Source organism: Ranitomeya imitator, chromosome 1, assembly GCF_032444005.1.
Source record: "Ranitomeya imitator isolate aRanImi1 chromosome 1, aRanImi1.pri, whole genome shotgun sequence".
Lineage (NCBI taxonomy): Eukaryota > Metazoa > Chordata > Amphibia > Anura > Dendrobatidae > Ranitomeya > Ranitomeya imitator.
This window is the reverse complement of record NC_091282.1, coordinates 280,617,045-280,632,689: the sequence shown is the minus strand read 5'-3', so window position 1 is coordinate 280,632,689 and position 15,645 is coordinate 280,617,045. Positions and strand designations below refer to the sequence as shown.

Sequence of the window (15,645 nt, the reverse complement as noted above, 5' to 3'; positions counted from 1 at the left end):
TATATTGTAGTGTGACAAAACCAATAGGAGGAATTAAATGGTACACTAGCATTATGGCATACATTTCTGATTTGTATTAGACAGTTTAGACCCAGCTTAACACTGCAACGTTCAGTAGTACGCAGTGCATCAGCAGCAGGCCACATACCACAAAAATTAAAAAAAGACACCATCTGCTGTTCATTATTACCAATATAGTTATGATATACACAAGGTCGAATCAAAAATATTCCACTCTCCAGCTATATTGAACCTTTTGGTGGCCATACTGTCTTATCGGCACTTTCCATATGAGATTGTTGTCTTCAAATTCACTGTTGTGCAGGTTTGAACGTGTTATGTCAGATTATTTTCCAGAAACTATGGCTGCTCCACTTGTGGTGCGCAGGAAAGGTCGACAGACTATAGCAATTGGTTTTTTTGTGGTCTGAGGGTGTGCATTTAGTAAAGACTTTGTGCACTGTATGAAAGAGAGTATTAATGGATAGAGAAATTGAAAGAAGGTTGCACAAGTGTCAGCCATGAAATAGCCAGATGCCCGGCCATGGGGCTCACAGCTGAGCCTAACATTTTTTAATAGTGAGAATACCAAAGCTTGTTGATGGATGGACACAGTTAGTGATATGCGGAGGGATTATGTTAACCACTTCAAGACCTTGCCCTTTTCCATTTTTGAATTCTCGTTTTTCTCTCCCGTTCCCAGAGCCATAGCTTTTTATTTTTCCGTCAATATGGCCATGTGAGGGCTTGATTTTTGCAGGACAAGTTGCACTTTTGAACATCATTGGTTTTAGCATGTCGTATACTAGAAAACTGTAAAAAAAAATTCCACGTACGGTGAAATTGCAAAAAAAGTGCAATCCCACAGTTGTTTTTTGTTTGTATTTTTTGCTGGGTTCACTAAATGCTAAAACTTACCTGCTATTATGATTCTCCAGGTCATTATGAGTTCATAGACACCAAACATGTCTAGGTTACGTTTTAGCAATTTTCCAATACCTGAAGCGTCTCCATTTTTCGTGATCTGGGGTCAGGTGAGGGCTTATTTTTTGCGTGCTGAGTTGACATTTTTAATGATACCATTTTGGTGCAGATACGTTCTTTTGATCGCCCGTTATTACATTTTAATACAATGTCATGGCGACCAAAAAAAGGCGGAGGTCGGGAAGGGGTTACAACATGAAGTATTTGTCTTTAACAAAAAAATCTTGTTTTATCAACTTTCAGAAACTCACCATAAAATCTGTTTCCCAGAGCCTTCATTGGGGGACACAGGAAACCACGGGGTGTATGTTGCTGACACTACTCACGAAAAATAGCTTCTCTCCAGCAGTATACACCCACCAACTGACACCAAGTTAATCAGCTAGTGAGAAAGCAGTAGGAGCAGAAAAGTGTCATGGAAAAGACACAGAAGAAAATCAAACTGTAAGGCTAAGTGCATACGTTGCAGAATTGCCGCGGAAATTTCTGCCAAATTCTGCAACTCCTGCCGCGGGTATATCGATATCGCATGCGGAATTGGCATGCGTATTCCCGCTAAACACTAGCATTTTGCAAGAGTAATTAGCTTGTAGAATGCTAGCGTTTTCAAAGCAATCTGTAGCATCGCTTGAAAAACTGATTGACAGGTTGGTCACACTTGTCAAACATAGTGTTTGATAAGTGTGACCAACTTTTTATTGTTGATGCTGCCTATGCAGCATCAATAGTAATAAGATAGAATGTTAAAAATAATAATAATAAAAAAAAATTGTTATTCTCACCATCCGACGGCCCCCGATCTCCTCAGCAGTGCACGCTGTGGCTTCCGTTCCCAGGGATGCTTTGCGCAAAGGACCTTTGTGACGTCACGGTCACGTGACCGCGATGTCATCGCAGGTCCTTCCCACACAGCATCCCTGGGAACGGAAGCCGCCGCGTGCACCATCAGAAGGTGAGTATATCACTATTTTTTATTTTAATTGATATGGTGCCCAGTCCGTGGAGGAGAGTCTTCTCTCCTCCACCCTGGGTACCATCTGCACATGATCCGCTTAAGCGGATCAATGCATTCCTATGTGTGCGGAATCCCCGCGATTCCGCAAATTAATGAACATGCTGCGCTTATTTCCGGAATGAGTTTCCACTCAGGAAAAAATGGAGCATGTGCATACAAAATGCGGATTGCATTCTTTTAATAGGATGCTTAATGTGAGCGTTTTTTTTCGTGGTTTTATAGCAAAAAAACTCAGAATCCGGAACGTGTGCACACAGCCTAAGGGTAAGTTCACACAGGGTGTTTTTGCTGCGGTTTTTATGCTAATTCTCAGCTGTTTTTTACAGTACCAGCAAAGCTTATGAGATTTCAGAAATCTCATGCACACACATTGGTTTTTTGTTTGATCAGTATGTTGGGCTTTGCTGCGATTTTTGGACATAGAGCATGTCACTTTCAGCATTTTTGCTGCGTTTTTTCACCCATTGACTTGAATGGGTGTTGAAAAAAATGCAGCAAAAACGCAGGTATCTTTATTTGCTGCTGAAAATCCAACGACATTAGCATGGACAAAGAGAAAAATAAAAAAAACGCCCCAAAACCGCACCAAATACGCAGCAAAAACCGCACCAAAAACGCACCTAAACCTGCGTTTTTGACGCAGCTTCTTTCCTGCCAAGAAGACCAGGTTTTGCTGCAGAAAAAAAAAAAAAAAAAAAAACGCCCTGTGTGAACTTACCCATACATTAACCCCTTTCTGACATCGGACGTACTATCCCGTCGAGGTGGGGTGGGCCTCTATGACCATGGACGGGATAGTACGTCCAGCGCGATCGACGGCGCTCACGGGGGGAGCGCGGCCGATCGCGGCCGGGTGTCAGCTGTCTATCGCAGCTGACATCCGGCACTATGTGCCAGGAGCACTGTGAAGCAGCCTGCACTGCTCTCAGATCGGTGATCTGACAGAGTGCTGTGCAAACTGTCAGATCACCGATCTGTGATGTCCCCCCCCCGGGACAATGTAAAAAAGTAAAAAAAAATTTTTCAAAATGTGTAAAAAAAAAAAAAAAAAAAAAAAAAAATATTCCTAAATAATGGAAAAATATATATATATATTATTCCCATAAATACATTTCTTTATCTAAATAAAAAAAAAAAAAACAATAAAAGTACACATATTTAGTATCGCCGCGTCCGTAACGGCCCGACCTATAAAACTGGCCCACTAGTTAACCCCTTCAGTAAACACCGTAAGGAAAAAAAAAAAAAACGAGGCAAAAAAACGCTTTATTATCATACCGCCGAACAAAAAGTGGAATAACACGCAATCAAAAAGACAGATATAAATAACCATGGTACCGCTGAAAGCGTCATCTTGTCCCGCAAAAAACGAGCCGCCATACAGCATCATCAGCAAAAAAATAAAAAAGTTATAGTCCTGAGAATAAAGCGATGCAAAAATAATTATTTTTTCTATAAAATAGTTTTTATCGTATAAAAGCGCCAAAACATAAAAAAATGATATAAATGAGGTATCGCTGTAATCGTACTGACCCGATGAATAAAACTGATTTATCAATTTTACCAAACGCGGAACGGTATAAACGCCTCCCCCAAAAGAAATTCATGAATAGCTGGTTTTTGGTCATTCTGCCTCACAAAAATCAGAATAAAAAGCGATCAAAAAATGTAACGTGCCCGAAAATGTTACCAATAAAAACGTCAACTGGTCCCGCAAAAAACAAGACCTCACATGACTCTGTGAACCAAAATATGGAAAAATTATTGCTCTCAAAATGTGGTAACGCAAAAAATATTTTTTGCAATAAAAAGCATCTTTCAGTGTGTGACGGCTGCCAATCATAAAAATCCGCTAAAAAACCCACTATAAAAGTAAATTAAACCCCCATTCATCACCCCCTTAGTTAGGGAAAAATTAAAAAAATGTATTTATTTCCATTTTTCCATTAGGGCTAGGGTTAGGGCTAGAGTTAGGGCTAGAGTTAGGGCTAGGGCTAGAGTTAGGGCTAGGGTTAGGGTTAGGGCTAGGGTTAGGGCTACAGTTTGGGTTGGGGCTAAAGTTAGGGTTAGGGTTGGGGCTAAAGTTACAGCTAGGGTATAGAATACATTTACAGTTGGGAATAGGGTTGGGATTAGGGTTAAGGGAGTGTCAGCGTTAGAGGTGTGGTTAGGGTTACTGTTGGGATTAGGGTTAGGGGTGTGTTTGGATTAGGGTTTCAGTTATAATTGGGGGGTTTCCACTGTTTAGGCACATCAGGGGCTCTCCAAACGCGACATGGCGTCCGATCTCAATTTCAGCCAATTCTGCGTTGAAAAAGTAAAACCGTGCTTCTTCCCTTCCGAGCTCTCCCATGTGCCCAAACAGGGGTTTACCCCAACATATGGGGTATCAGTGTACTCAGGACAAATAGGACAACAACTTTTGGGGTCCAATTTCTCCTGTTACCCTTGGGAAAATACAAAACTGGGGGCTAAAAAATAATTTTTGTGGAAAAAAAAGGATTTTTTATTTTCACGGCTCTGCGTTACAAACTGTAGTGAAACACTTGGGGGTTCAAAGCTCTCACAACACATCTAGATGAGTTCCTTAGGGGGTCTAGTTTCCAAAATGGTGTCACTTGTGGGGGGTTTCTACTGTTTCGGTACATTAGGGGCTCTGCAAATGCAATGTGACACCTGCAGACCATTCCATCTAAGTCTGCATTCCAAATGGAGCTCCTTCCCTTCCGAGCCCTCCCATGCGCCCAAACAGTGGTTCCCCCCACATATGGTGTATCATCGCACTCAGGACAAATTGGGCAACAAATTTTGGGGTCCACTTTCTCCCTCGGGAAAATACAAAACTGGGGGCTAAAAAAATAATTTTTGTGGGAAAAAGGTTTTGTTTTATTTTTACGGCTCTGCATTATAAACTTCTGTGAAGCACTTGGTGGGTCAAAGTGCTCACCACACCTCTAGATAAGTTCCTTAGGGGGTCTACTTTCCAAAATGGTGTCACTTGTGGGTGGTTTCAATGTTTAGGCACATCAGTGGCTCTCCAAACGCAACATGGCGTCCCATCTCAATTCCTGTCAATTTTGCATTGAAAAGTCAAACGGCGCTCCTTCCCTTCTGAGCTCTCCCATCCGCCCAAACAGTGGTTTACCCGCACATATGGGGTATCAGCGTACTCAGGACAAATTGTACAACAACTTTTGGGGTCCAATTTCTTCTCTTACCCTTGGGAAAATAAAAAATTGGGGGTGAAAAGATAATTTTTGTGAAAAAATATGATTTTTTATTTTTACGGTTCTACATTATAAACTTCTGTGAAGCACTTGGTGGGTCAAAGTGCTCACCACACCTCTAGATAAGTTCCTTAGGGGTTCTACTTTCCAAAATGGTGTCACTTGTGGGGGTTTCAATGTTTAGGCACATCAGGGGCTCTCCAAACGCAACATGGTGTCCCATCTCAATTCCAGTCAATTTTGCATTGAAAAGTCAAATGGCACTCCTTCGCTTCCGAGCTCTGCCATGCGCCCAAATAGTGGTTTACCCCCACATGTGGGGTATTGGCGTACTCAGGACAAATAGTACAACAATGTTTGGGGTCCATTTTCTCCTGTTACCCTTGGTAAAATAAAACAAATTGGAGCTGAATTAAATTTTTTGTGAAAAAAAGTTAAATGTTCATTTTTATTTAAATATTCAAAAAATTCCTGTGAAGCACCAAAAGGGTTAATAAACTTCTTGAATGTGGTTTTGAGCACCTTGAGGGGTGTAGTTTTTAGAATGGTGTCACACTTGGGTATTTTCTATCATATAGACCCCTCAAAATGACTTCAAATGAGATGTGGTCCCTAAAAAAAATGGTGTTGTAGAAATGAGAAATTGCTGGTCAACTTTTAACCCTTATAACTCCCTAACAAAAAAAAATTTTGGTTCCAAAATTGTGCTGATGTAAAGTAGACATGTGGGAAATGTTACTTATTAAGTATTTTGTGTGACATATCTCTGTGATTTAATTGCATAAAAATTCAAAGTTGGAAAATTGCGAAATTTTCATAATTTTCGCCAAATTTCCGTTTTTTTCACAAATAAACGCAGGTACTATCAAAGAATTTTTACCATTGTCATGAAGTACAATATGTCACGAGAAAACAATGTCAGAATTACTGGGATCCGTTGAAGCGTTCCAAAGTTATAACCTCACAAAGGGACAGTGGTCAGAATTGTAAAAATTGGCCCGGTCATTAACGTGCAAACCACCCTTGGGGGTAAAGGGGTTAAAAAACCGTTAATAAAGCTGTCAAACATAAAAGGGTGTTGTATCCCACAATGAAGGCTCCAAGAAACAGATTTTACAGTGAGTAACAAAACATCTTATTCTCTCTATCGCTTCATTGGGGACACAGGAAACCATGGGACGTCCCAAAGCAGTCCCTAGGGTCGGAAACCGCACAAACTCTATTAAGGTTAGAGAACTAGCCACTGCCACTTGAAAGATTCTCCTACCTACAATGGCATCTGTCGAAGCGTAGGTACGGACCTTGCAGAACTTGGCAAACGTGAGAATGGAAGACCAGGTTGCCACTTTGCAAAGGTGTAGGACAGATGCCCAATGGCAAACAGTCCAGAAGGCACCCAGTGCTGTGGTAGAGTGGGTCTTAATCCCAGGGGGAGGCGCTCTGTTCTTAAACCGGTACGCCTCCAAGATTGCCACCCGGATCCAGAGAGCAATTTTAGCCTTGGATGCATTTAGGCCTCTACAAGTTCCTTCATGGATAACAAAAAAAAAAAAATCCATCCATCCTCTGGAACAGGGCAGCTCTAGAAAGGTAAACGGTGGCTCAGCCACTTTCCCGGACACGTGTTTCGCGTTCAAATTATGTCGCTTCCTCAGGGATGACACATCCTCCACGCCCCCTGAGGAAGCGTGGAGGAGGTCTAGGTGGGATACATCATTGTGATGGGTAATTATCTCTTACTTTACTAACATGATGTTCATTTTTGAATGGCATGCATACGGAGCGATGTAGTGGCTATACTGATGGCACTTTGTTTTTATACATATGTATGCACTGTATGCTAGTTTGCTATATTTAAAGGCATATATCCCCAATATATTCAAAGGCATTATATTTAAAGGCATATATATGAAATATAGGGGAAACAGAATATACTTATACATGCCTTTTGTCTTGTTTGCATCTGTACATTATATCCGGACCTTTCCTTTGGCCGTTTTTTACACCCATAGATGTAATCACTTATCCATGATTATGGAAAACATGTAAGAATTTTTTGTATATAAGGAAGTTTACCCCCTTTTTATACTTGATATTTTTTGTGATATCTATTCTTCAATAAATCTTTTTATAGGTTTTGGTACTTTTTTGACTTTTCTCCTCACTGATAATTGAATTTTTGAGCGGCCATTTACATGGGTATATGGTAATTTATGACTGGTATCTTTAAAGCAGAGTGATACTGTTGTTTTTAAACCAAGTATTGGTACTTTTGGCAGTGTGGACAGGTGCCAAGTACTGCTGGAAAATTAAATTTCCATCTTCAAAAAGCTTGTCGGCAGAGGGAAGCATGAAGTGCTCTAAAATTTCCTGGTAGACAGCTGCGCTGACTTTGGTCTTGATGAAACACAGTGGACCTAAACTAGCAGATGACATGGCTCTCCAAACCATCACTGATTGTGGAAACTTCACACTAGACCTCAAGCAGCTTGGATTGTGTGCCTCTCCACTCTTCCTCCAGACTCTGGGACCTTGATTTCAAAATGAAATGCAAAATTTACTTTTATCTGAAAACAACATCTTTTACCACTGAGCAACAGTCCAGTTCTGGCGTTTTCTGTTGGTCATAAGTGGTTTGACACAAGGAATGCGACACTTGTAGCCCATGTCCTGGATACATCTGTGTGTGGTGGCTCTTGAAGCAATGCCTCCTGCAGCAGTACACTTCGTGTGAATCTCACCCAAATTTTTGAATGGTCTTTTCTTAACAATGTTTTCAAGGCTGTGGTTATCTCTGTTGCTTGTGCACCTTTTTCTACCACACTTTTTCCTTCCAACTTTTCATTAATATGCTTGTATACAGCACTCTGTGAACAGCCAGCTTCTTTATCAATGACCTTTTGTAGCTTACCCTCCTTGTGGAGTGTATCAATGACTGCCTTCTGGACATCTGTCAAGTCAACTGTCTTCCACATGATTGTGGAGCCTACTGAAACAAACTAAGGCTAGGTTCACATTTGCGGATGAGTCCGCAGCATATCGTCGGCAATCGCATGCAAAAACGCAAGCAAAGGCAGCTTTTTTATCCACATCAGCTTACGCATGACGGCAAAAAAACACACGCTGTGTTTGCATGCGTTTGCAACATGGTGCGTTAGCAGCGCCCTGCTGCACACCGCGAAAAGACGCATGCGTAAGCAAACGCGTGCGAACGCATGCACCTGCGTCTACAATATTAAAGATAGGAAATCAAGACGCATGCGCATGTATGCCTCAGAAACGCTGTGGACACAACCACAAATGTGAAACCAGCCTAAGGGACCTTTTAAAATGCTTAGGAAGCCTTTGCAGGTGTTATTTATTAACCCCTTCCCGACCCATGACGCCTATGTGGCGTCATGGAAAGTACGCGTCCCTGCAGATCGGGTGAAAGGGTTAACTCCCATTTCACCCGATCTGCAGGGACAGGGGGAGTGGTAGTTTAGCCCAGGGGGGGTGGCTTCGCCCCCTCGTGGCTACGATCGCTCTGATTGGCTGTTGAAAGTGAAACTGCCAATCAGAGCGATTTGTAATATTTCACCTATTATAACTGGTGAAATATTACAATCCAGCCATGGCCGATGCTGCAATATCATCGGCCATGGCTGGAAATACTAATGTGCCCCCACCCCACCGATCGCCCCCCCCAGCCCCCCGATCTGTCCGGTACACTGCTCCGGCTCCCCTCCGTCCTGTGCTCCGCTCCCCCCCGTGCTCTTGGCCGCTCCCCCCGTGCTTTAATCAACCCCCCGTGCTCCAATCACCCCCCCTGCACTCCGATCCACCCCCCTCCGTGCTCCGTTCCACCCCCCCGTGCTCCGTTCCACCCCTCCCGTGCTCCGTTCCACCCCTCCCGCCCTCCGATTCACCCCCCCCCCATGCTCCGATCCCCCCCCGTGCTCCCCCCCCACCCCATCATACTTACCGATCCTGCCGGGGTCCGTCCGTCTTCTCCCCGGGCGCCGCCATCTTCCAAAATGGCGGGCGCATGCGCAGTGCGCCCGCCGAATCTGCCGGCCGGCAGATTCGTTCCAAAGTGCATTTTGATCACTGAGATTTGATCACTGAGATAGATTATAATAAAAAAAAATAATAAATGACCCCCCCCCCCCCCTTTGTCACCCCCATAGGTAGGGACAATAAAAAAATAAAGAATTTTTTTTTCCCACTAATGTTAGAATAGGGTTAGGGGTAGGGTTAGGGTTAGGGCTAGGGTTAGGGTTAGGGCTAGGGCTAGGGTTAGGGCTAGGGTTAGGGGTAGGGTTAGGGGTAGGGTTTCGGTATGTGCACACGTATTCTGGTCCTCTGCGGATTTTTCCGCTGCGGATTTGATAAATCCGCAGTGCTAAACCGCTGCGGATTTATGGCGGATTTACCGCGTTTTTTCTGCGCATTTCACTGCAGTTTTACAACTGCGATTTTCTATTTGAGCAGTTGTAAACCGCTGCGGAATCCGCACAAAGAAGTGACATGCTGCGGAATGTAAACCCCTGCGTTTCCGTGCAGTTTTTCCCATATGTTTATATTGAACTGTAAACTCATGGGAAACTGCTGCGGATCCGCAGTGGTTTCCGCAGCGTGTGCACATACCTTTAGAATTAGGCTATGTGCACACGGTGCGGATTTGGCTGCGGATCCGCAGCAGTGTTCCATCAGGTTTACAGTACCATGTAAACATATGGAAACCAAATCCGCTGTGCCCATGGTGCGGAAAATACCGCGCGGAAACGCTGCGTTGTATTTTCCGCAGCATGTCAAATCTTTGTGCGGATTCCGCAGCGTTTTACACCTGTTCCTCAATAGGAATCTGCAGGTGAAATCCGCACAAAAAACACTGGAAATCCGCGGAAAATCCGCAGGTAAAACGCAGTGCCTTTTACCCGCGGATTTTTCAAAAATGATGCTGAAAAATCTCACACGAATCCGCAACGTGGGCACATAGCCTTAGGGTTAGGGTTGGAATTAGGGTTGTGGTTAGGGGTGTGTTGTGGTTAGGGTTGTGATTAGGGTTATGGCTACAGTTGGGATTAGGGTTAGGGGTGTGGCGGGGTTAGTGTTGGAGGTAGAATTGAGGGGTTACCACTGTTTAGGCACATCAGGGGTCTTCAAACGTAACATGGCGCCACCATTGATACCAGCCAATCTCGTATTCAAAAAGTCAAATGGTGCTCCCTCAATTCCGAGCCCCGACGTGTGCCCAAACAATGGTTTACCCCCACTTATGGGGTATCAGTGTACTCAGGACAAACTGCGCAACAATTACTGGGGTCCAATTTCTCCTGTTACCCTTGTGAAAATAAAAAAATGCTTGATAAAACATCATTTTTGAGGAAAGAAAAATATAGTTCTTACCGATAACGGTATTTCTCTGAGCCCATGACGGCACCACGGAGAGAGGGGATCCGCCCACCAAGGACAGGAAACCTACGGATAAAAAGGCGGTACCACTCTCCTGCATCAGTTGTTTTACATAGAGAACGATGGGAGACTACTAAACATTTGTTAAATTTTAACTGTTTATCATAACGAGATACCGCGTGTTTAAAGACTATAAATAGACTATGGCACTAATTTGATGTGCGCACCCATAAGTGAAGGGAGGGAATGTACGGGTGCCGTCATGGGCTCAGAGAAATACCGTTATCGGTAAGAACTATATTTTTCTCTGATCGCCCATGACGGCACCACGGAGAGAATTGCATAGATAGTACATTCAGGGAGGGACAACCGCCTCCAGAACCCTTTTACCGAAAGTAAGGTCTGAAGAGGAGATTAGGTCCAATCTATAGTGCCTATAGAATGTGGATGGTGAGGACCAGGTAGCAGCTCTACATATCTGGTCTATGGAAGCTCCGGCCTTCTCCGCCCAGGAAGTCGCTACTGCTCTTGTTGAGTGAGCCTTAATCTCCCCGGGAACAGACATCCCACTTGCTGAGTATGATAGACTGATGGCGTCCGTGATCCATCTTGCTATGGTGGCTTTAGATGCTTTTTTCCCCTTCCGGGGACCCTGGAAACACACAAACAGAGAGGAATCCTCCCTACTCTCTCTAGTGACTTCTAGGTAGTGTAAGAGACATCTTCTTACATCTAGTGTATGTAATGTTTGTTCCTCATTTTTAGGATTGGGACAGAAGGAGGGGAGAGATATCTCTTGAGACCTGTGAAATTTTGAAGCCACTTTTGGGAGATATGCTGGGTCTGTTTTTAAAATGACCCTATCCTCTAGGAATTGTGTGTAGGGAGGGTTAGCTGAGAGAGCCTGTAAATCGCTAACCCTGCGGGCCGAAGTGAGGGCGACTAATAGAGCTGTTTTGAGGGATAGATTTTTTATTGTAGATTCGTGTAATGGCTCAAATGGAGAATTAGTCAGGGCTTTAAGGACCAAGTTTAAGTCCCATTGAGGAACAACTTTTACTGGAAGAGGCCTTGATCTTCCTGCCGCCCTGATGAATCTAGCGACCCACCTATTTGAGGCTAAATCAAAATTGAATAGGGCTCCCAAAGCTGCCACGTGAACTTTTAGGGTGTTAGTGGCTAAACCCATCTCCAACCCGTTTTGTAGGAACTCTAATATGGAATTAAGGGGAATTTCTTTCCCTATTTTTGCACCTGATGATGACAGAAACTTTTTCCATATCTTGCCATACTGTCTTGTTGTAACAGGCTTCCTACTTTGTAACAGAGTTGAGATCAAGCCCGGAGAGAACCCCCTGCTTTCTAGTAATTTCCTTTCAAGAGCCAAGCTGTCAAGTGCAAGTTCTTGACCTGCGGATGACAGACTGGGCCCTGTGACAACAGATCTTGGAGGTCTGGTAATACCCAAGGGTCTGATATTGATAACTTCCTCATCCATGAGAACCAAGGCCTCTTCGGCCAGAACGGGGCAATTAAGATGACCAGCGCCCCGTCCTCCCGAATCTTCCTCAGCACTGCTGGAATCAGAATAAGAGGAGGGAAGGCATAGACCAGATGGTGACCCCAAGATATCAGGAAGGCGTCCACAGCTACTGGGTTCCCCAGGGGAGATAGGGAGCAAAAGGAGGTTACTTTTTTGTTTAGATGACTTGCAAAGAGATCTATTTTGGGAACGCCCCATCTTTCTGTGATCTGGGTGAATATCGCCTGATTTAGTTCCCATTCCCCCTGTTTTAGACTGGACCGGCTGAGGACGTCTGCTTTGTAGTTGTCCACTCCCCTTATGTGTAAGCTTGTTAGGGATAAGAGGTTGCTCTCGGCTATTTGCAGGATTGAATTGGTCACCTCCATTAGATTTTTGGAACGGGTGCCCCCCTGGTGATTTAGGTAAGATACTACCACCCGATTGTCTGACATTACTCTTACATGGTGAGAGTGAAGGACCCCCAAGAATTCCTGAAGGGCAAATTTTACTGCAAGGAGCTCCTTCATGTTGGAGGATTTGTTGACTGTGGATGGAGACCAAGTGCCCTGGGTTACTAGGTCGCCCAGATGAGCCCCCCACCCTGAAGGGCTTGCATCCGTAGTCAGGACTTTCGAGATCTGAATTACCCACGGGACTCCCTGGGAAAGATTTTCCTGCGATTTCCACCATGTTAGAGAGTGATTGGTGCGAGGAGATAAAGTCAACTGCCCGTCTAAATGCCCTCCTAGATGGATTTGCTCCGATAATATCTGCCATTGAAGTTCTCTTGAATGTAATTGGGCCCACTGGACTGCAGGGATGCAAGAGGTCATAGAGCCTAAGAGGGACATGGCCTGACGGAGTGTTATGGAGGGGAGAGATTGGGTTCTCGATACTAAACTTTTTAGTTTTTGTATCTTGTACTCCGGGAGACGACATTCCATCTTTTTGGAGTCTAGAGTGAGACCCAGGTACTCCTGGACCTGAGAAGGCATTAGTCTGGACTTTCCCATGTTTATTAGCCAGCCCAATTCCTTCAAAGAATGCATCACTATTGCCAGTTGATCCTTGCAATGTTGCGGGGAGGAGCCTATCACCAAGAAATCGTCCAGATATGGAACGATTAGGGTATTTTCTTCTCTGAGGTGAGCCATTACCTCCGCTATCAGCTTTGTGAAAATCCTCGGAGCTATGGCAAGACCAAATGGTAGAGCTGAAAACTGGAAGTGTTTTAGGACTCCCCTGATGTGAACTGCCATCCTGAGGAATCTCTGGTGATCTTTGTGTATTGGGACGTGATAATATGCGTCCTTTAAGTCCAGGACCACCATGAAGCATTGGGGAAACAACATCTTGATAGATGACTTTATCGTTTCCATCTTGAATGCTTGAATCTCCAGGAAATCGTTTAATTTCTTTAGATTTATAATAGTCCTGAAGGAACCGTCTGGTTTCTTCCTCAGGAATAGAGGGGAATAGTACCCTTGCCCTCTTTCTTGTGGGGGAACCTCCAGGAGTACACCCTTTTTTACTAACTCGATGACCTCGTTTTCCAGAGCCAGCTGTTCTTCTGCCGAAGATCTTATGGATGTCATCATAAAAGAGGGACGGGGGCATCTTTTGAATGTCAGCCTCAGGCCTGATTCTATAATGTTCAGAATCCATTGACTGGAGGTAATCTTTTTCCAGGCTGGAAGAAAGAGAGATAACCTCCCTCCCACCTGGGGCGAACCTTCATTGAGAAGGTTTCTTGTTATCAGTGGGGTTTTTGTTAAAGATGAACCCCTTGTTTTTGTTCCTCTTATCCTCCCACTTTCCCTGGCCTCTCCCAGGGTTCTTGCGGAAAAACCTCTTGTTCCGAAAGGGCTTCCGGTAAGAGGGGAGACCAAGGGAGGGAAAAGACTTTTTCTTGCCCCCGGCTTTTTCCAGGATGTCATCTAATGTGGAACCGAACAAAAACTCCCCTTCGCAGGGGATAGTACATAGTTTTGTTTTTGTTTGCAGATCGCCAGGCCAATTTTTAAGCCAGAGGGCACGCCTGGCCGCATTGGCGAACACTGCTGACCTGGCGGCTAACCTGATAGAGTCTGCTGAGGCGTCAGCCAGAAAAGCCGCCGCTCCCCTTATTACAGGTAATGTTTTCAGCATCGAGTCTCGGGAGGTTTTCCCTTTTAATTGACCCTCTAGTTGATTTAACCAGATCATTAGGGAGCGGGATGTGCAAGCTGCTGCCACTGCTGGTTTCAGGCCTCCTCCCGCTGACTCCCAAGAGCCCTTGAGGAAGGCGTCCGCCTCCCCATGTCCTCAAACGGGAGAGCGAATTTCTTTGATGCTTTGGCTATTGCTACATCTAATTTGGGGGCTTTTTCCCAGAAGGAACAGGATTCATCCTCGAAGCGGTATTTCCTTTTCGGGGTTAGGAGAGTCTTTTTCATGGGTTTTTTCCATTCCTTTTTAATTAACGCTGCAATTGCTTCGTTAAGCGGAAAAGCTCTCCTCTTTTTTTGTTCTAATCCCCCAAACATGATGTCTTGTGCTGACTTTTTGGTGTGGGAGTCTACTAGTCCCATAGTACTCCTCACTGCCTTTATGAGGCCATCAGTGTCCTCTAGCGGGAAACAATTGTGACCTCCTGAGGAAGAAGTGGATGATGAGGATAAGGAGGAGGAGTCGGAGGATGCTGAACTCGCACTATCGCTGTCAGATTTAGAGACTGGGGACGGGGACCTGTGTCTGGTCCTTCTCCGTTGTTTTCCCCTTTTAAGGGATCTAAAGGTGTCTTCCACCTGTTCTTTAATCAGGTTTTTAAGATCTGTTGCAAACCCAGGCAGGCTTTCAGATACTGTTCGCAGGAATTGCATAGCTGCTTCTCCCATGCGGGTGGAAGATCCTCTTTACAGATGGCACAGGCTTTGTGCTTTGTTTTACCTACGCTTTTCCTCCCCTAAAAGAGACAAATAATAATCTTACTGTCTCTAACTTTCACGAAGATCAACTTACCACCTCCAGGACCCATAAATACCGGTTGGGGATTCTCAGCCTCTGGCTTTTTCCCCGACGCCGTGCTGGACTCCTTGCTGTGTTGAGACCTTTGGCGTTCTTTGCCGGTGTCCTGGTAACTTTTCTGCTGTCGCCTTTTTTGCTGCTGCTGAGGCGATGCTGTAGGTGGAGGTGATCCAGGCAGGGGAGACGCCGGGTCGCTCATACTGCTGCTGGTCTGCTGCTAATAACGCTGGCTGCGCCTGATGCTGCGACGATTAGTAGCTCCTAAGGCTCTTGCTGATAAACTGCAGAGCCGCTGAGAGGAAGTAAATCCCCCATTTTTAAAGCTCCCGCCGCTTTCCCCGGCGCCTGCGCAGTAGCGCTTAACCGACGGCGAGGAGCGCCGAACGCCGGCGCCTGCGCAGACGCTTCTGCGGCGCCTTTGGAATGCCCAAGCGACCTATCCTTTGGCGACGCCTGCGCAGACGCTTCTGCGGCGCCTTTGGAACGCCCAA

The 15,645-nt window shown here is 44.9% G+C and overlaps 1 protein-coding gene across 4 annotated transcripts in view; it reads right to left on the bottom strand.

The window, feature by feature from the left end:
• LOC138669019 (E1A-binding protein p400-like) overlaps positions 1-15,645 on the bottom strand; it is a 343,483-nt gene that overhangs the window by 114,794 nt on the left and 213,044 nt on the right. The gene's annotated exons all lie outside the window — the stretch shown is intronic.